The sequence below is a fragment of the Trachypithecus francoisi genome, unplaced genomic scaffold (assembly GCF_009764315.1).
Source record: "Trachypithecus francoisi isolate TF-2019V2 unplaced genomic scaffold, Tfra_2.0 Lachesis_group7, whole genome shotgun sequence".
Lineage (NCBI taxonomy): Eukaryota > Metazoa > Chordata > Mammalia > Primates > Cercopithecidae > Trachypithecus > Trachypithecus francoisi.
The window spans coordinates 55,552,718-55,576,024 of record NW_022681472.1 but is presented as its reverse complement, the minus strand read 5'-3'; the positions used below and the strand labels follow the sequence as shown (position 1 = coordinate 55,576,024).

The 23,307-nt window shown below is 37.6% G+C and overlaps 1 protein-coding gene across 6 annotated transcripts in view; it reads right to left on the bottom strand.

The window, feature by feature from the left end:
• VPS13B (vacuolar protein sorting 13 homolog B) overlaps positions 1–23,307 on the bottom strand; it is an 869,883-nt gene that overhangs the window by 194,987 nt on the left and 651,589 nt on the right. The gene's annotated exons all lie outside the window — the stretch shown is intronic.

Here is a 23,307-nt window from a genome sequence, read left to right as displayed (position 1 = left end):
TAACTTTATTTTTGAGACTCAGACCTTGGACCACTTCTGCCAGCACACCCTTCTTGACTCTTGTTGATGAGTGAGGTGCCTCTCATCATTACTTTCAGAATATCCTGTGCATTTTGCCATTACCAGGCACCTACTGATACTATTTTTGTAGTTACCTGCTTAGATATCTGTCATAGTTCAGTGAACTGTGAGCTCCTGGACTGTCCTATATTTTAATATTCTAAATACCTAAACTACTGTTTGGTCTACAGGAAGTACTAATTGAATGCTGAAGGCAGTAAAAATATTTCATTTCAAAATATGGTTCCCAAGTGTGATGAGTATTTTAAATTAAAAACTCTTAGAGATCAACAAGTGCTAGAAGAGACATTTCTGCTATCTATGATGAAACCGCCCCACCAAGGAGAGCAATTGTTCTTGTTCCCCTCCTTGTTATCTCATTATCCTCTACAGGGAAGAAGACCAAAAATGTAACCACACCTGAACAGTCCCTTTGTCAAGACTGTGACTGTCCCAAGGTCATTTGAGCTACAGAGAGAACTATTTACAAGTTATTCTCTGTTCTCTGATCCAGTCATTCTCCCTAGTAGTCATTTATTGCCCCTCAATAGAATTCCTGTTCTATCCCTTCCCATAACCTGTTTTACCAGCATCCAAGCCTTCATTCTTTCTGTGACCTTGAGACGGTATGTAAGTTTCTGTACCTTGTTGTGATGCTGGGTGTTCACTCTGAAGGCTCCCATGTATATACATTAAATACATTTGTATGGCTTTTCTATTAATCAATCTGCCACATGTCAGTGATTTTCAGATAATCTTTAGGGGGCCAAAAGCCTATGGCCCCCACAATGTTTAATGATGTAATGAAGAAAATATGAATGAATGCAAGTCTGTCACCATCTTCTGCTGAACTCTCACAGGCTCATCAAATTAATTTATCCAAACAATCCATTAACTCCTCTCAGACATGCTGTATTCCCTGTCTTACTTAATGGTTCTATAATCCACCAAGTGGCTTTAGTCAGAAATCTGACTTTTTGACTCCTCATTTCGTTCCTTCTTTCTCTGGTTCCAAGCCAAAAACTGATTAAGTTCTGTCAATTTTAGTTCTAAAACATTGCTTGATTCTAATCTTCCCTTCTCTCCAGCATTCCATCCAGTCCCTATTTTCCTCCACCATGTTTTTGATGTCATTCTGTTTTTATAAAGTCTCCTAAATGGTTCCCCTGTCTAGACCAATTGTCTTTAGATTTAATCCAGTCTCCACAGAGTAATTTCCAAATAATTTGTTTTAAATGCAATCCTGAGCAGCTCACTCCTGCTTAAAACTCTTTATTGGCTTCTCCTTACGTAAGAAACAAAAGACCAAGCTCCTAAAAATAAAATAAATAAATAAATAAATAAATAAAATGATAATAATAATTAAAAAGCAAGCAAGCAAGAAAGAGTTCTTGCCTTTCCTTATAATATCTGAGTTTGCAGAGCCCACTTCCCCCAACGCATGCTGTTGTATCACTAGGCCTTGTTCATATTGTTCCCTTTATCTAATGTACCCTTTCTTTGCCAGTCTAATCACTGGGATACTGCTTCAGCATTTTCTCCAAGAAGTTGATTCACAAGGCTAGGTCAGGAGGGAGGCAGAGCAAGACAGCTGAACAGAAGCCTCCACCAAACATCCTGCTCACAGCAACACCAAAATGAACAATTATCCATTAAAAAAAAAGGACCTTAATAAGAACCAAAAATCAGGTAAGCAATTACAGTACCTGTTTTTAACTTTGTATCACTGAAAGAGGTACTAAGAGGGTAGGAAAGAGAGTCTTGAACTGCCAATGCTAACCCTCTTCCATCTCCCCAAGGGTGGCTGTGTGGCACAGAGAGAGAATCTGTGCATTTGCGGGCAGGAGAGCACAGTGATCGTGGGGCTTGGCATTGGAACTCATGCTGCCCTGTTACAGTGGAAATCCATACCAGGCAGAGCTCAGCTGGTACCCACAGAGGGAGCATTTAGACCATCCCTAGCCTCAGGAGAACCATCCAGTGGGCAGAACCTGAGTTCTGGCAAGCCTTGCCACTGCAGGCTAAAGTGCTCTGGGGTCCTACATAAACCTGAAAGGCAGTCTAGGCCACAAGAACTGCAATACTGGGGTAAGTCCTGGTTTTGTGCTGGGCGAGGAGCCAGTGAACTTGGGGGGTATGCAATCCAGTCAAACACCAGATGGGGCAGCTAAGGGAGTGCTTGTGCCAATCCAATCCTCCTCCAATCCAGGCAGCACAGCTCACAGCTCTGGGAGAGGAGAGGGAGAGTAAAGGGGACTTGGTCTTGCAGCTTGGATACCAGCTCAGCCACAGCAGAATAAGGCACGAGGCAGAGTCCTGAGGCCTCCATTCCAGGCCCTAGCTCCCAGAGGACATTTGTAGACACACCTTGGGCCAGAAGGGAACCCGTGCCTTGAAGACAAGGACTCAGTCCTTACTGGATTCATCACCTGCTGACTGAAGAGCCCTTAGGCCTTATGTAATTAGCAGCAGCACCCAGGCAATACTCACCATTGGCCTTGGGTGAGACACTCAAAGATATGCTGGTTTGAGCTGTGACCCAGCACATTCCCAGCTGTCATGGCTACAGGGAGGGACTCCTGCTTAAGAAAAGGAGACAGAAGAGTAAAGGCTAGTTTGTCTTGTAGCTTAGGTACCAGCTAGCCCACAGTGGGAAGGAGCACCAAGTGGGTTCTTGGGATTCCCAATTCCAGGCCTTGGTTCTTTGATGGCATTTCATTTCTGGGCCTACCCTGGGCCAAAGGGGAGCTCACTGCCTTGAGGAGTCTCAGGCCTGGCAGTATTCACCACAAGTTGACTAAAGAGCCCCTGGGCCTTGTGGGAACATCTGTGGTAGCCACGTAACACTAGCTGCATGCCTGGGATGGTGATGGCCATGGGGAGAGACTCCACTGCTTGTGGAAAGGGGAGGGAAGAATGGGATTTTTTTTTTTTTTTTTTTTTTTTTTTTTTTGTGGCTTGGGTGCCAGCTCATTCTCAGTAGCATGGAGCACCAAGTAGATTCCTAAGGTTTCTGACTCCAGGCCCTGGCTCCTGGACAGCATCTCTGGATGTACCTGGGACCAGAGAAATTTCACTGCCCTGTAGGGAAGGACACAAGCCTGGCAGGTTATAGAGCCCTAGGACCTTGAGTGAACACAGGCGGATAGCCAGGCAGGGGTTATCATGAGCCTTGGGTGAGACCCAGTGCTGTGCTAGCTTCAGGTATGACTCAGCACAGTGGCCACTACTGTGTTTGTATTACCTTCCCTAGCCCCAGCTCCAGGCAGCTCAGTACAGAGAGACTGTTTGTTTGGGAGAAAGTAAGGGAAGAAAACAAGAGTCTCTGCTTGGTAATCCAAAGAATTCTTCTGGATCTTATTCAAGACCACCAAGGTGGCACCACTGTGAGTCTGCAAGAGCCACAGAGTTATTGGGCTTCGGGTGCCCCCCAATGCAGATATGGCTGCAGTGATCAAAAACTTAGATCACAACACCCAAGTCTCTTCATATACCTGGAAAGCCTTCCTAAGAAAGAAAGGTACAAACAAGCCCAGACCATGAAGACTATAATAAATACCTAACTATACAATGCCCAGATACTGATGAACATCCAGAAGCATAAAACCATCCAGGAAAACATGACTTCAACAAACAAACTAAGGTACCAGGGACCAATCCTGGAGAGACAGAGATACATGACCTTTCTTTCAGACAGAGAATTCAAAATAGTTGTTTTGAGGAAACTCAGCAAAATTCAAAACAATGCAGAGAAGGAATTCAGAATCCTATCGGATAAATGTAACAAAGAGATTGAATAATTTAAAATAAGCAATAATTATGGAGTTGAAAAATGCAACTGACATACTGAAGAATGCATCAGAGTCTCTTTAACAGCAGAATTGATCAAGCTGAAGAAAGAATTAGTGAGTTTGAAGACAGGTTATTTGAAAATACACAATTGGAGGAGACAATGAGAATGAATGAGGTGGTCCCTAGGGCTTAAGGCAACCCTTGAACAACAGCTAATAAGGAACTGGAGACCTCAGTACTAAACCCACAAGGAACTAGATTATGTGAATAATTGGAATGAGTTTGAAAGTAGATTCTATCCAGGAGCCTCCAAATTAGAACCCAGGCCAACTGACAGTCTGATTTTGGCTTTGTGAGACCCTGAACAGAGAACCAGCTGAACTCACCTAGACTTCTAACCATAGAATTGTGATATAAATTTGAGATGATAAATTTGTGTTGCTACATTTGTTGTAATTTGTTATGCATCAATAGAAAACTAATACAAATTCCATATGCACATTTGCCCACATGGCATTTCCAGTTTCAAAAGCAATTAAAATGAAGTTTCAAGATGTAGGTATATTTGTTGAAGTTTTGTTTATCTCCTCCCCCGAAGGAAAAATATCTAATATATCTTAAAAACATCTAATGGGGCCAGGCACGGTGGCTCATGCCTGTAATCCTAGCACCTTGGGAGGCCAAGGCGGGTGGATCATGAGGTCAGGAGTTCAAGACCAGTCTGGCCATGATGGTGAAACCCCATCTCTACTAAGGATACAAAAAATTAGCCAGGTGTGGTGGTGGGTGCCTGTGATCACAGCTACTTGGGAGGCTGAGGCAGAGAATTGCTTGAACCTGAGAGGCAAAGGTTGCAGTGAGCCGACATCATGGCACTGCACTCCAGCCTAGGCAACAGAGCGAGACTCTGTCTCAAAACAAAAAACAAACAAACAAGCAAAAATTCCAAAAAACAAACAGACATCTAATGATGTTAGTTGCCTACTCCTTCTTTTTAAAAATTATTTCAAAGTTCTAGGAATGATGGAACCTGCCTCTTCCACTGAATGCAGTTACAAAATCTGGCAATAAACCAGGTATAAAACCTACACAGAGCAGCTATTTGAGAATTCTGAAAAGTATATGGTAACAAGTAGATTGAAGAAGAAGACTAGAATTCAAAATACTACCAAAATGGTGAGGAGTTTCTAATTTTTCCTCCCCTACCTCCTTATTCTAGACGAATGGCAGCCCAAAGTCCAGAAGTGGATATCATGTGGAGATAGAGAGAGTACAAGGAGAAGCCCTCTATTTCTGGCTTCAAGGAGTGTGAGGGAATCTCCTAATGCTCAGGGGAACTAGGGAAATCAATTGTTTTCCTTCTTTCTTTTCTTCATTCCCCTGTCCTCTAGGAAACAGGAGAGAATACTTCTGAATTCATTTTATGAAACCATCATTACTGATACCAAAAGTAGATGGAGAAAGTATAAAAAACAATGTACATGGATATTCCTCAAGAAGAGACATAAAAATCCTCAAAAAATTTAGCAAATCAAATCCATCAGCATACAGAACTAATAATGTACCACAGCCGAAATAGGGGTTGTCCTAGGTTGTAGGTTGTCCTACAAGCCTTGGTCAATCAATGTAAAACTGTTAACAGTTTACAACAATAACAAAGATAGTATCAATTGATGCAGAAAACATTTTTGAAAAATTCAATATCCATTCTTAATAACTCTAAGCAAACTATCAATAGAAGGAAACTTAACCTGATAAAGGCTATATATGAAAAGCCTAAACTTAACATCATCATTATGAAGAAATGAATGCTTTCCCCCTAAGAACAGAAACAAGGCAAGGATGTCTATTCTCATTATTCATACTCAACATAGTATTGGAAATCATAGACAGTGCAACAAGGCAAGAAAAAAGGGCATAAATAACAAAGAAAACAATGCCAATCTGCAGATGACATAATTGTCCATGTAGAAAACCCAACAAGAATCTACAGAAAAGCTCCTAGAATTAATAAGTGAGTTTGGCAGTTTTAGAACACAAGATCATCACACAAAAATCAATTGAGTTTCTATAAACTAACAAAAAAGCCTTAAAATAAAAGATAGTATTTATAATGTATCCAGATAAAAGGAACACAGGTATAAATCTAATCAAACGGTCATAGGATCTGTATGCTGAAAACTACAAAATGCTGATAATAAATTTTAAAAGACCAACATAAATAGAGAGACATACCATACACATACCATATTCATGAACTGGAAGGCAGACAACATAGTAAATATATCAATTTCTTCCAAATGTGTAGATTTCACACAATTCCAATAATAATCCCAGAAATATTTATTTTAAATATAGAAAAGCTGATTCTAAAATTTACATAGTAAAGCAAAGGAACTAGAATAACCAAAACATTTTTGAGAAAGAATAACAACACTGGAGGCCTCAAACTACCTGATTTTAAGACTTACTATCGGCCGGGCGCGGTGGCTCAAGCCTGTAATCCCAGCACTTTGGGAGGCCGAGACGGGCGGATCACGAGGTCAGGAGATCGAGACCATCATGGCTAACACAGTGAAACCCCGTCTCTACTAAAAAATACAAAAAAAAAAAACTAGCCGGGCGAGGTGGCGGGCGCCTGTAGTCCCAGCTACTCGGGAGGCTGAGGCAGGAGAATGGCGTAAACCCGGGAGGCAGAGCTTGCAGTGAGCTGAGATCCGGCCACTGCACTCCAGCCTGGGCGACAGAGTGAGACTCCGTCTCAAAAAAAAAAAAAAAAAAAAAAAAAAAAAAGAAAAGACATACTATCAGCTATTAGGATCAAGATAGTATAGTTTTGGAGAAGGAATATATATGTACCTCAGTGGAACAGAACAGAGTCCAGAAATAGGGTCCAAACAATTATTAGTTGATTTTTAAAATAGGTGCAAAGACAGTTCAATGGAGAAAGGTAGTTTACAGATGGTGTTGAACATCTGTATACAAAAAAAAAGTACCTTAAACTCAACTTGTTTCATATGGTATACAAAAATTAACTCAAAATGAATCATGGATTTAAATATAAAATGTAAAATTAGAAAGCCTTTAAAGAAAACAGGAGAAAATCTTCAAGTCTTAGAGTTGTGGCTTGGGTGCCAGCTCATTCTCAGTAGAATGGAGCATCAAGTAGATTCCTAAGGTTTCTGACTCCGGGCCCTGGCTCCTGGACAGCATCTCTGGATGTACCTGAGACCAGAGAAATTTCACTGCCCTGTAGGGCAGGACACAAGCCTGGCAGGTTATAGAGCCCTAGAACCTTGAGTGAACACAGACGGATAGCCAGGCAGGGGTTATCATGGGCCTTGGGTGAGGCCCAGTGCTATGCTGGCTTCAGGTATGACTCAGCACAGTGGCCAATAGCATTGTGGTGGCCACAGTGCTTGTGTTACCTTCCCTAGCCCCAGCTTCAGGCAGCTCAGTACAGGAGACTCTTACTGAGTCTCTTATACATGATACCAAAAAGGCATAATGTATTTTAAAAATGTGTAAGTTGGACTTCATCAAATTAAAAACTTTTGCTCTGTAAAGGGTAGTATTAAGAGAATGAAAAGAGAAGCTATGTACTGGGAGAAAATATCTGCAAATTACATATCTGACAAAAGACTTGTGTCAAAAAATTATAAAAAATTATTATAACTCAGCAAAGAGAAAATAACGTAATTTTTACATAGCCTAATTTTTAGATCCCAGAAGCTGGGATTACATGCATGCGCCACCATGCCTGGCTAATTTTTTGTATCTTTAGTCGAATGAGGTTTTGCCATGTTGGCTAGGTTGGTCTCAAACTCCTGGTCTCAAGCAATCTGCCCATCTTGGCCTCCCAAACTGCTGGGATCAAAGTGTGAGCCACTTTGCTTGGACAGGACTAAATATTTTAGCAACAAGAAAATCTGAAGCAATCTTGGATCTCTGTCTCTCATAGTTTGTCCCAAAAGTCTCAGTGTGGTTTTAAACTTTAATAACTTCAGCAGCATAAAAATACTGCAGGATGATAGAAAAAACATCACTTGAAAAGTTTAATTATTTAAATCTTTTATAGATTTATTTTGTTTTGTGAATTTGAACAGTGAATTTTTAATGTTAACTTTTTGTGGTGCTGGTTTCTGGATGACCCTTTCTCAGAGCAGTGGATTGGTAGGGGAGAGTTACTTATTTGGACACTTGGTCACTTGATCTATCTTTCCTATAAGGTTATGTCAAAAGGGTTTTTATGTATCAAAACTGCATTCTTTTGATTACCTTAAATTTAGTAATTTAGGATTACAAATGTAATCCCCTCAGTCACTGAGCAGCAGTTGATGAAAGTTTTTAGAAAGTCTGAAAATCTAGTAGAGCTATATGTGCTCCCAAACAATTGCTATGTTAACTTATTTATTTATTTTTCTTTCTTCTTTTTTTTTTTTTTTGAGACGGAGTCTCACTCTGTCACCCGGGCTGGAGTGCAGTGGCCGGATCTCAGCTCACTGCAAGCTCCGCCTCCCGGGTTCACGCCATTCTCCTGCCTCAGCCTCCCGAGTAGCTGGGACTACAGGCGCCCGCCACCTCGCCCGACTAGTGTTTTGTATTTTTTAGTAGAGACGGGGTTTCACCATGTTAGCCAGGATGGTCTCGATCTCCTGATCTCGTGATCTACCCGTCTCGGCCTCCCAAAGTGCTGGGATTACAGGCTTGAGCCACGGCGCCCAGCCTATTTATTTATTTTTTAAGACAGAGTCTTGCTCTGATGCCCAGGCTGGAGTGCCGTGACATTATCCTAGCTCACTGCAGCCTCAAACTCCTAGACTCACATGATTCTGTTAAGGCTTAATAAGAAACAAATTGTTATTTAAGACATTTAGGTAATTCACTTTTCAAATGTTTTTTGTATATTTGTTTCCATACAGGGCATACAGTGCAACCTATGTACAAGATGTACGTTAGTTAGTAGGCCACAAAGTCCCTCACCCTGGAGGGAATGAACCATATAGAGACAGCGCTGAGCCATATTTCTTGCAAAACACATTCTGTGCAATGTATGAACAGAGTGGCTAGGGCAGTCCCATTTGGGCAAGTTGGACAAGATGATAGCCCAAGAACCAAAAAAGCAGAGTTGAAATTAGGCTATATCGTAATACTAGGTATTCCTTTCAAAAGTACCAGGTCCACCAAAAGACAGGAGGCATGCACCAGAATGAGAACCATCACAAGTGAAACAGCACCATTTATTGTTGTACAAAGTTCATCAATATGTTTCTCTGAACTTTCACATCCTTGATCTAGCCAGTTTTTTGGTAGAAAATTAGCCTTCATTGCAAATATTTTCAGTCTAATGACAGGAAGATTATTTTTACAAGTAGAAAAAAATATGCAAAAATAGTGCCTGGTATTTTTCAACTTAAAAAATAAAAGTAAAAATTGAGCAATCCACATTTTCTGTTTTTTGATACTTTTAAAAAATGATAAAAATATTAATCTGATCATTAAGATAAAACATTAAAGAAATGGACTAGAACAGTTTTATTCAACAGAGATACACTGGGAGCTATAAAGAATAATGTTTTACAGGAACTGGAAATATAACTGGATAGGGAACCAGGCACAGACTGTTACTGTAAATTTTATTCCAATTATTATCGGATTCTTATGTTTAAGAGTTTAGAATTGTATTATAATCCTCACTGAACTTTAATAAATGGATTATTTTCAAAGTTTTGATTTTAGGAATATGCAGTAATAGAGAATATCCCAGCTGAGTCATCTATTTCTCTGCCAGATCTAATTTCTCACAATTTTCAGAACATATTCTGTATCTTTAAGAAAACCCATGCCTGCCAATTATTAGATCCTAATTACCCTTCAAAACTTTCTGAACAGCTACCAGGAAACAGAATGATGGAATGACTATCGAGTTAAAAGATTAGACAAATGCAAATAAATTATACTTATTTTATGCTCCTATCATCTTAGAGGATGACTTAATAGTGAAAGGAAAAGTATCATATTGTAATAATGAAATCAGAGAGGGAATTCAAGCCCCAGAGGTGATTCCCATAAGTTTATGTTAATGCACACCTTGTGGGGGACCAAACATCAACTGGAAAAGTTTCCTGAGAACTGTTCCAGCTCTTTTCTCATTTAAAATGTTCCAACTTTACTTGACCCATTAGTCATCATATTACTTACATTTATGATGTATTATGAAATCTATTACCAAAAACCCAATGAATTCAATATGGCTTGTTATACTCAAATCATAACATTTATGAAAGAAAACTTCTTTGTTAAGTGTTTCTTCCTTTGGAATTTTATTTGCAAAAGATAAAGTTTTTAGACAAGCAAGGCTTACAAGAAAACATTCAGTGCATACATGGGCGGCTATGTACAGACATAGAAATGATGTTTTTATTCACCATCTTAGTAAATGCAAAACACAGAATTAACAAACCCATAATCAAGGTTGACCTTATGTATTATAATAACTCTGATAAAAAATATTACTAGGTCATAGTACTTTTTTCTCTTATTCAGCAATTGAAATTCAGATTTTTGTTACAGTGTTCAAGTAACGGTATTCATGATGACAGTGGACAAGGGAGACGGAGTATTCACAGGTATAAGAGCTAGAAAACCTGGAAAGCTGCCCATGACAATGAGATCAATGTGCTTTCCATTGAAGGTGTGAAGTGTAAAGATCTCAGTGATGGCAGACATGTGTGCTTTAATTAATGACGGTATACAAAGTGGAACAGGCTATATGCTGTCTTATGTGCTATGAGGAAGCTTAGAGACATGAAATGAAAGGTTCTTGACCTGAATAAGTCAGCAGCAGTTCATGATACTTATCATTGGGATCTGGGCATCATCACTACTAGCAAAATTACTTAGAAACATATTTTTATGATCAAGCATTGACTTTCTAAATTTCATTATCCTCCCCAAATCACAATACAAAAGTTCTAATTACAGGGTAATTGCACCGATTTCTAAAGTAAATGTACTAAACTAAACTCATCAAAATAAGTTTCCCTCCTTCTTAGTAATAACCATAAGGGCTAACTATATTCCACTACTCCAACAATTTTGTACCTTTTTTGGTACCTATGTCTTCCTTTGTTTGTTTTACTATTTCAGTGATGGCATATACTCATCCTTGAAGACATATATGATTTTTAGAAACAGCCAAATGTTGTTTTGAGGTAAATTTAGTGAAAATGTTATTACCAATCTGTTTATGAAAAAAGGAGAGATCAGCATGAATGGAAATGAAAGGGAAACTATTCCAGAAGAAAACAAGACTTAGGCTGATATAATGGCAGCTCAGAATTAGAGTGGGCAAAGAAAAAGGGTGTAAGAATTCCAGACTAAGAAAACAACAAAGTTTAAAACATAGAGAAGCCAGTTTATAGAGGTTCTCACTGCCAATGGTGAGACAACTTGAGAATCATTAAAAATAATGAGTTCAATACCAAACAACATCAACTAACTGGCCACCATTCAAATATGCTAGAGAATGAACTCATTTTTGAAAAGGGATAAATAAAGGGAAAGAATTAAGCATTTATCCTGCCTTTTTGAATGAGCAATACTACTGAATACTCAAATAGTAGGTTGGGGAATGTTTCTCTTCAAAGAAGTATGCCAGCTAATATATGGAAAAGGAATGCTAGAATTAGAATATTACTATTTACAACCTCCAATAAATTTAGGCATTGAGCACCAATGGGTGCTAGCATCACAAAAAGACAGAGCTTTGGATATTATATGCCTCCTGATTGAGCGATACAAAACATCTTGTAAAACAGTTTTGCTTAAAAAAAATCCTGAATCAGATTAAGCCAAATAAGCAATTTATATGTAAGAAATACAGTGGACAGGAGCACAGAGGGTTGGGGGCTCAGGAGAGTTTTGACTGGATTAACTGAGGAAGGGAGGTAGTTAAGATTCAAATAAATTTGGCAGGAGAGGCAAGTCTAGCAAGGGCATAGAAGACAGCATTATTGAGTAAATAAGAGAATCTGAAGTTAGTGCTACCAGGAAACAGAATGAAGAAGTAATCAAGGATTAAACCTACACCAGAGAAGTAGCAGGCATAATGGAGGACTATTTCAAAGAAAAAAGTAAAAGTACTTGAAATAAAAATGAGAATGGCCTAAAGATGGTAGTAAATTGGGAGAGGACATGACCAGAAAATTTTTCCTATCATCAGCAGTTGTAAAAAAAAAGTTTGAAGACTATGCTAAAAGAAGAAGTGAGCAAGGAGAGAGAAGAGAGAAAATGACTTAATTTACTGTGAACATGTTTAAATAACAAAGCATACCTAATACTCATATGTAGAAATAGTCTTAGAGTTAAATTGGGAGTTGTCGACATAAAAGAGACTATTGCACAGGGATAAGAAAGGAAGGCTCAAGACTGTGTCAATGAAAAGGCACGGGGCTGGAGAGTTAGGAAAAAAAGAACTGTAGGCAGAAAGTTGGAAAGTTAGAGTTAGGATAAGCCAGACAATGTTCTTTATCTCTTCTTACTGAGCTTACTCCATGTTCCTAGGAAGATATTTCCCAATTACTCTCATTCTTTTCTGTAGAAGAAATAATTCTAACAGAATTAGGCTACATGAAGAAATAAAAAAAAATCTAAATAGCTGCTACTCTACTGACTGCCCTGCGTGAGATCTAGTACCGGTCCCTACCTCCTTGCCACCTGCCCAACCAGCCTCTGTGACTCTTTGAGTTCTATTACTTAGCCAAGTCGTTCAGAGGTGTAATCCCTTGAGGGCACCATTTCAGCCGGGTAATTTTTCTCATTTCTTCCTAAAATAAAAGTTATAGTTTAAAAACAAAAGTTGAAATAATGAAAGACTTTTCCCTATTTTAAAATTCGTGGTCCATTCCCTAGTTGACATTCTGACATCAAGTTTACTGTTTCATTTGATAGATCACAGAGAAAACAAACTGTGATAATATCGTGCTGACACTGGAAATTGGAACCATAAAATTCGGGAAACGTAAAAGTCAAGGTCCTTACAGTTTCACTAACTAGTTTACATTTCTTTTTTTTTTTTTTTTTTTTTTTGAGACGGAGTCTCGTTCTGTCACCCAGGCTGGAGTGCAGTGGCCGGATCTCAGCTCACTGCAAGCTCCGCCTCCCGGGTTTACACCATTCTCTCGCCTCAGCCTCCCGAGTAGCTGGGACTACAGGCGCCCGCCATCTCGCCCGGCTAATTTTTTGTATTCTTTTAGTAGAGACGGGGTTTCACCGTGTTAGCCAGGATGGTCTCGATCTCCTGACCTCGTGATCCGCCCGTCTCGGCCTCCCAAAGTGCTGGGATTACAGGCTTGAGCCACCGCGCCCGGCCTACATTTCTTAAATGTAGAAGATAGCCTGCTAGTATGGCTGTAAAACTGAATTAAGATAGAGGCAGGACTCTCATGATTAAGGTATAGGCCTTAGCTCAATTTCTGGCAAGAGAGAAGCAGCAGAGGATTAAATATCATTTAAAAATAATATTTTGGGCAAGATTAAAATAAATAAATTATTAAAATTAGCTTCTTCTTTTTTTCTTGTTTGAGATGGAGTTTCGTTCTTGTTGCCCAGGCTGAAGTGCAATGGCACGATCTTGGCTCACTGCAACTTCTGCCTTCTGGGTTCAAGCGATTCTCCTGCCTCAGCCTCCCAAGTAGCTGGGATTACAGGCATGCACCAACACACCCAGCTAATTTTGTATTTTTAGTAGAGATGGGGTTTTGCCCATGTTGGCCAGGCTGGTCTCGAACTCCTGACCTCAGGTGATCCACCCATGGCAGCCTCCCAAAGTGCTGGGATTACAGGCGTGACCCACCACACCCAGCCCCAAATTAGCTTCTTAAAATATTTTATTTTGCTTTGAATCTTCTTGCATTTAAAAATTATATTATGAGGGTGGAGCAAGATGGTGGAATAGGACTCTTCAGCGATCATCCTCTCATAGCAACATCATTTTGAACAACAATCCACACAAGAAATACCCTCACAAGAGCTAAAGAAATGAGGTGAGAGATCACAGTACCTGGTTACATCATAATAATATGAAAAGATGTACTTAAGAGGGTAGGAAGGACATTCCCTGTGTCAACTCTCCCCTATCCCCAAGTAGCAAATTCAGAGAGACACTATCTGCTTGGGGGAACTTGAAGGAAGTGAATGGAGGACTTTGTCTTGGTCTCCACCTCTGGGTCTGCCATAGTAAAATCCAGCATCAGGCAGACTCCTATAGCCCCTTATTTAGGTCAGTACCAATGTACTGAGCCTCTTGACCTGTCCCAGTGGTGGGCAGGATACCATAGCCTCTGTGAAATAGACTTGATCACTGGCCTGAATCACTACCAGCTGTCTACAAGGCCTTTGGTTTTAGACAAACCTGAATGGCCATGAGCTTTGAGTATGCCCCAGCACTGTGCCAACCTCGGTGGCCATAGGATTCCATCTGGTGTTGGGCTGGTGTGGCAGGCCTGAGTGTAGGGTGCCCTCTAAAGCTTCGATGGCTGTGGCAATCATGGATTTAGGGACAATGCCAGACAATATGACCAAAAAGTTCTAGACAGGCTTACTGTTGAAGGGCATTCCCAGACAAAGCCAGATTGCAAAGACTGGAATAAGAACCTACTTCTTCAATGTCCAGACATTGATGCATGACCACAAGAATAAAAAAAAACAAACAAAAAACTATAAACATGACATCACCAAAGAAAATAGAGTGCTAGCGACCGACCCCCCAAAAATAGAGATATATGAACTGCTTGACAAATAACTCAAAATAAGTGCTTTAAGGAAACTCAATAAGCTTCAAGAAAATAGATAAACAATTCAACAACATAAGAAAAACAGTAAGTGACAAAAATGAGAAATTTAAGAGATTGAAAGAATAATTTTTTAAAAACCCAGAAATTCCACGGCTGAAAAATACAATGAACTAAATGAAATATGCAAAAGAGAATATAAACAGCAGAATTGATCAAGCAGAAGAAACAATCTATGAACTCAAAGACAGATTATTTGAAAATATACAGCCAAAAAATATACAGTAAAGGAATGAAGAAAGCTTACAAGATTCATGGGAGCATCAAAAGGGCAAATTCTTGGTCACCAAGAGGGAATAGAGATAGACAAAGGGGTAGAAAGCATATGCAAATAAAGAATAGCAGAACCCTTTCCAAACCTGGAGAAATATATAAATATCCAGGTATAAGAAGGTCAAAGGTCTTCAATCAGATTCAATCCAAGTAAGGTTACCCAAAGACAAATTATAATCAAACTATCAAAGATCAAAGACAACGACAGGATCCTGAAATCAGCAAGAAAAAAGAAGCAAAGAATACAGAAGTACATTCTAATACACTGAGCAGCAGACTTCTCAACAGAGAAGAATTCTTACAGGCCAGGGGAGAGTGGGATGATACATTCAAAGAGCTGGAAAACAAACGAACTAACCTGCAAACCAAGAATACTGCAGCTAGCAAAGCTGCCCTTTAATGAAAGAGAGATAAAAACTTTACTGGACAAACAAATGCTGAGGGAGTTAATCACCAAGAGACCTGCATTACAAGAAATGCTAAGGAGAGTTTTTCAAGCTGAAAGAAAAGGATGATAATAACAGAACAACATCTGAAAGTATAAAACTCGCTGGTAAAAGTATACTATCAAATGCAGACTATTCTAATATTGTAATGATGGTGCGTAAATTATATCTTTAGCGTAAAGGTTCAAAGATAAAAATATTAATGATGCTAATTTGTTAAGGAATATACAATATACAAATATGTAAATTTTGAAACAACATATTCAAAATGTGGAGGGAGGTAGTGGAGTGTAAGAGTAGAGGTTTTTTTTGTGTACGTGATCAAAGATAAGTTGTTATTAGCTTAAAATAACCTGTTATAGCTATAAGATTTTTTTGATATCCCTCATGGTAGCCACGTAGATACACAAAAAATTAACAAGCAAGAAATCAAAACATACCAATAGAGAAAATGTACTTAACCACAAAGAAAGACAGTGACAGGAAGGAATGAAGAGTCCATAAGACAACCAGAAGACAACTGACAAAATGGCAGTATTTAGTCCTTACCTTTCAATAATTACCTTGAATGTAAATGAAAGGTAATTCACCAATTACCAATGAAAAGAAAGAGAAAATTAATAGATTATAAAAACACACTCAACTATATGCTGCTTACAAGAGACTCAATTCACTTATAAGAACACACATAGGTTAAAAGTGAAGGAATGAAAAAAGATATTCCATGCAAATGGAAACCAAAAAAGAGCAAAAGTAGCTATACTTATATCAGACTTTAAGTAAAAAACTGTAAAAAGAGATAATGCAAGTCCTTATATAATGACAAAGGGGTTAGTTCAGTAAGATGGCATAACATTGTAGTATATAGGTACCCAATACTGGAGCATCTAAATATATAAAGCAAATATTAATCCAGCATCAGGGAGCATCAGGCATAGACTGCAATTTAATAATAGTGGAGGCCTTTAACACTTTACTTTCAGCAGTGGGTAGATCATCCAGACAGAAAATTAAACAGGAAACATCAGACTTAAACTGCACTCTAGAACATTTGAACCTGACAAACATATACAGAATGCTCCATCCAAAAGCTGCAGAATACACATGCTGCTTAATTGCACACAGAACATCCTCCAGGACAGATCAGATATTAGGCCACAAGTTTTAACAAATTTAAGACTGCAATCATATCCAGTATCTTTTCTGATAACAATGGTATAAAACTAGCAATCAATAACAGGAAGAACTTCAGAAAATTCACAAGTTCATGGAAATTAAACAACATGCTCCTGAATGATCAATGAATCAATGAAGAAATTAAAAGAAAAATTTAAAAATTTCTTGAGACAATATGAAATGGAAACAGCATATACCTAAACCTAAAGGATATAGCAAAAGCAGTTCTAAGAGGGGAAGTTTCTAGCAGTAAATACCTACAGTAAAAATGAAGAAAGAGCTAAAATAAACTAACATTACAACACAAGGAACTAGAAAAACAAGAACAAACAAAGCTCCAAATTAGAAGGAGGGAAATAAAATAAAGATCAGAGCAGAAATGAATGAGAGACTACAAAAATAATAGAAAGGATCAGAGAAACAACTGATCTTTTGAAAAAAACAGGCAAACCTTTAGCTAGACTAAGAACAAAAAAGAGAAGACTCAAATAAATAAAATCGGAGATGAAACAGTAGACATTACAACTGATATAAAGAATCCTTAGGAAATAATATGAACAATTATATCCCAACACATGAATAACCTAATGAATAAATTCCAGGACACATACAATCTACCAAGAATAGATAATGAAGAAACAGAAAATCTGAACAAACCAATAATGAGTATGGAGACAGAATCAGTAATAAAAAGTCTCCCATCAAAAAAAACCCCCAGGGTCCAATGGCTTCACCACTGAATTCTATTCAGTACTTAAATATGTAATACCACCAATTCTTCTCAAACTCTTCCAAAAAACTGAAGAGAGGGAAATATTTCCAAATTTATTCTATAGGCCAGTATTACCCTGATATGAAAACCAGACAAAGACATGCCAAAAAACGAAAACTTCAGGCCAATATCCAGGATGGACATAGATGTAAAAACCCTCAACAAAATAGTAGTAGACTGAATTTAAAACACATTAAAAATCTACTCGTGATCAAGTGGGCATCATCACAGGGATGATCAACATATGCAGATCAATAAATGTGATACATCACATTAACAGAATGAAGGACAAAAACCATATGATCATTTCAATAGATACAGAAAAAGCATTTGACAAGATTCAAAATACCTTCTTGATAAGAACTCTCAAAAAATTAGGTATAGAAGGAACATACCATAACACAATAAAGGCCATATGTGACAAATTCACAGGTCACATCATATTGAACAGGGAAAAGTTGAAAGCTTTTTCTCTAAAATCTAGAACCCTACAAGAAAGGCCATTTTCACCACTGTTATTCCACATAGAATTGGAAGTCCTAGACAAAGCATAGGCAAGAGAAAGAAATAAAAGGAATCCAAATAGGAAAAGGTGAATTTAAATTGTGTCTACAGATAACCTTATAACATTTAAGGTTTTCTTATATATAGAAAACCTTAAAAACTTGACCAGAAAACTGTTAGAATACATTCTAAAAACTGTTAGAATTCAGTGAATTTGCATGATTAAAAATCAACATACAAAAACCCATAGCATTTCTAAACACTAACAGAGAAGAACACTATACACTAACAGAGAACTGAAGAAGAAACTAAGAAAACAATCTCATTTCATAATAGCTAAAAAATTATTAAATACTTAGGAATACATTTAACCAAGGAAGTGAAAAATCTGTACACTGAAAACTATAAAATGGTCATCAATGGAAAGATACCCTGTGTTCATGAATTGGAAGAATTAATATTATTAAAATGTCCACCCTACCCATGCTATTGATGTGCCCATGCTATTGATCTACAGATTCAATGAAACTCCTATTAAAATATCAAAAACATTCTTCACAGAAATAGAAAAAGCAATCCTGAAATTTATGTGGAATCATAAATGACCCTGAATAGCCAAAGCAATCCTGAGCAAAAGGAACAAACCTAGAAGCATCACACTGTCTGACTTCAAAAAATATAGTATAAAACTATAACCAAAACAGTATAGTACTGGCATAAAAACAGGCACATAAACCAATGGAACAGAATAGAGAACCCAGAAAGAAATGCATGTTTAGCTAATTAGTTTTCAACAAAGGTGTCAAGAACACAAAATGGGGAAAGGATGGTCTCTTCAATAAATGCTGTTGGGAAAGCTAGAGAGCCCATGCAGAAGAATAAAAGTAGATCCTTATCTCTCACTATGTACAAAAGTCAACTAAACTTGGGGGGTTGAGGCAGGAGGATCCCTTGACACTAGGAGTTTGAGGATGCAGTGAGCCGTGGTCACACCACTGCACTCCAGCCTAGGTAACACAGTGAGACTCTGTCACTCAAAAAACAAAAAACACAAACAAACCAACCCAAAAACCTCAAAATAGACTGAAGACTTCAATGTAATAAGGCCAACAATTATGAAATTACTACAAGAAAACATAGCGGAAAGGCTCTATGACATTCGTCTGGACAGTGATTTTTCTGGATATTATCTGAAAAGTACCAGCAACAAAAGCAAAAACAGGATTACAACAAGCTAAAAAGCTTCTGCCTAGCAATGAAAACAACCAATAGTATTAAGAGATAACCCACAGAATGGGAGAAAATATTTGTAAACTATATAAGAGGTTAATGTCTAAAATACATGAGAAATTCAAACAACTCAATAGCAAATAGACAAAGAATCAAATTTTAAATAGGAAAAAGACCTAAACAGACATTTCTCAAAAGAGGACATACAGATGGCCAACAGGTATAAGAAAAAGTGCTCAGTATAACTAACCATCAGAGAAATACAAATCAAAACCATGAAAGACATCATTCCTGCTAGAATGGCTATTATCAAAAAGACAAAACATAACAAGTGTTGGCAAGGATGTGGAGAAAACGAAATCCTTGCACATTGTTGGTGGGAATACAGATTGGTACAGCCATTATGGAAAACAGTATGGAGATTCCTCAATCAATTAAAAATATAACTACCATATGATCCAGTAATCGCACTAATGGGTATAGATCCAAAGGAAATGAAACCAGTGTGCCGAAGAGATATATGTGGACTCCTTTGTTTATTGCAGCACAATTCATAATAGTCAAGATGTAGAATCAACCTAAGTATTCATCAATGGATGAATAGGGGATGAAAATGTGGTACATATTCACAATAGAATAGTATTCACCCCCTAAAAAGATTGAAATCCTGCCATTTGAGACAATATGGATGAACTTGAAGACATTATGCTAAATGAAATAAACCAAACAGAAATAGACAAAAACTGCATGATTTCATTTATGTGTGGAATCTAAAAACGTCAAACTTATAAAAGGAGACATTAGAATGTTCGTTGCCGGGGCCGGGGGAAGGGAAAATACAGAGAGGTTGGTGAATGGGTACAAACTTTCAGTTTTGCAGGACGTATAAGCTCTAGAGATCTAATCTACAGCGTTATGACTAAAATTAATAAATACTACTGTATTATATGCTTAAAACTTAGTAAAAGAGGAGATCATATGGGTTCTTACCACAAATAAAAAGTTGTAAGTATGTGAGGTGATAAATATGTTAATTTGCTTGAATATGGTAATTCTCAATGACACATTTATCAAAACATCGCATTGTACACCTTAAATGTTTATAATTTTTATTTGTCAATTATACCTCAATAAAGCTTGAAGTAGGTAACCAAAAATCCATTTGAAATTTGTGATTGAAAAAAATTTTAAAGATTAAAAAATTATATTATTTATTCTTCATTTTCTACTCCAGAAAAATCAAGACACTATTTGATTAATCTTTTCCAGGTATCTTAATCCTCCAGAATCAGTTACCTTCAGATATGTCTGAATTGATCCCCACTGAGTAATACATTCAGTGATAACATAAAAGCAGGGTTAACCAAGAAAGGTAAAAACACTTAAAAAATACATCTATTTGGGGGTAAACAACCTAAAATTTCTACTTTATGTTCATATAAAAAAACTTACTCGAATGGTGTGTTACTGTACCTAAGAACTCTTTTACTATTTTACAGCATTTAAGTACAAATTTTCATTCAAATCAGAATGGTTTGTGGAAATGCAATTGTTTAAGGATGTTTAGGAATTATTTTAAAGTAGAAATGAAAATCATTGTAACCTATAAAACAGTTACATTAATCCACACAATAGAAGGAGAAAACTATCTTCAAAACAGGATTATAATCAATTTAAGTCAACAGGTTTTTAAAATCAAAATAAAATAAAACCAGAGATGAAACCAATCTGAAGCCAGAATGAAATCAGAAACACTGAAAACTAGACAGGTAAATTAATGAATGAGTTAAACAAGGTGAAACTAAAGAAGTGATTCCATTAGGAGAAAAAGACCAGTGGCCATGCATTTCAAATATAGACACTAATACCATAAAAACCCTAGAAGAAAATCTAGGTAGTACCATTCAGGACATAGGCATGGGCAAGGACTTCATGTCTAAAACAAAACGGCAGCAAAAGCCAAAATTGACAAATGGGATCTCATTAAACTAAAGAGCTTTTGCACAGCAAAAGAAACTACCATCAGAGTGAACAGGCAACCTACAGAATGGGAGAAAATTTTTGCAATCTACTCATCTGACAAAGGGCTAATATCCAGAATCTACAAAGAACTCAAACAAATATACAAGAAAAAAACAAACAACCCCATCAAAAAGTGGGCAAAGGATATGAACAGACATTTCTCAAAAGAAGACATTCATATAGCCAACAGACACATGAAAAAATGCTCATCATCACTCGCCATCAGAGAAATGCAAATCAAAACCACAATGAGATACCATCTCACACCAGTTAGAATGGTAATCATTAAGAAGTCAGGAAACAACAGGTGTTGGAGAGGATGTGGAGAAATAGGAACACTTTTACACTGTTGGTGGGATTGTAAACTAGTTCAACCATTATGGAAAACAGTATGGCGATCCCTCAAGGATCTAGAACTAGATGTACCATATGACCCAGCCATCCCACTACTGGGTATATACCCAAAGGATTATAAATTATTCTACTACAAAGACACATGCACACGTATGTTTATTGCGGCACTATTCACAATAGCAAAGACTTGGAATCAACCCAAATGTCCATCAGTGACAGACTGGATTAAGAAAATGTGGCACATATACACCATGGAATACTATGCAGCCATAAAAAAGGATGAGTTTGCGTCCTTTGTAGGGACATGGATGCAGCTGGAAACCATCATTCTTAGCAAACTATCACAAGAACAGAAAACCAAACACCGCATGTTCTCACTCATAGGTGGGAACTGAACAATGAGATCACTTGGACTCGGAAAGGGGAACATCACACACTGGGGCCTATCATGGGGAGGGGGGAGGAGGGAGGGATTGCATTGGGGAGTTATACATGATATAAATGATGAATTGATGGGTGCTGACGAGTTGATGGGTGCAGCACACCAACATGGCATTAAGTATACATATGTAACAAACCTGCACGTTATGCACATGTACCCTAGAACTTAAAGTATAATAAAAAAAAAAAAATTGGGGATGTACAAGCAAAAAATAAAAATAAAAAATAAAAAAATAAATAAAAATTTCATATGCAAAAAAAACAAAAAAACAAATATAGACACTATGTATACTACACTAAAAGAAATGTGAAATTGCATTGTCTTGTGTTTGATGTAACCATGTTATTTAAATTATATGATGAATGTGGCATGCTAAGCATTAATTTATAATAAAATATAAATGACTTGGGAATGTTTTCCCAATGTAGCATTTTTGTTCTTTGTTGTCATTCAAATGTCATTTCATGGCTACAATGACAGTGGCTCAAAAATTTGTGAAAGAACAATAAAAAAAATACCAGAGGGCTCAAATGTTTTTGCAAATAACCCTGAGTTAATTAGAAAAATCTGCACCCTTTCCAGTTCTTCTTCTCACATGTCAGCTCTCATTAAATTAAAAAAAAAAATCACATTTCAAAGTTAAGGAATCCTATGGTTAACAAAACTTTTAAAATGGGATCAAGTGGGCACATTCCTACATTTCTGTATGATGTCATACCAGACACTTCACAGCTGAATTTGAATTTGCAAGAAGTATGATTGATTTTTCAATATAAGAAGTATCTGATCTAATGCTAATTTTTTTCTATAGGCTAACTGTGCAGGGAACAGGTGGCCCTGCTTTCAATTATGGAGGGCTAGCATGCCAGTGTGAGGCCTGGAATAGTTCACCTTCTCACGGGGAATTTTCCTCGGTTGGGAATGGATTTATTATGGCTTCACACATGGAATAGAGCTCATGTCAGCTGAGGGCAGTGACACATCATATGATTCAAATTAACCTGCTGTGGACTGTTCCGCAGGGTTTACATTGTGTACTAAAATGACGACATTTTAAAAACAGCTTGAAAGAAACCAGGATTGCTGAACTGCAATGGTTCCAATTTGTTCCAACTAATCTATCACCTGCTGGAGATATTATTCTAGTGGGTTTCTGGTAGCTGCTGTTTTCCAGGTTTCTCCAAGCCACTGACCTTGCTAATGGGTACAAGGGGGAAAAGGTGGGGGGTTGGGAGAGCTTTGAAAGAGTTTTTGATGTAGAAGCTGGGACCTACCATTTGCTCTATTAAGGTACCATTAGGTGAACAGATGAAATAGGGGAATACTCAAGAACTCTACATTATTTTTCTAAAAACAAATGCTAAAGAGCAGCATTTGTATCAC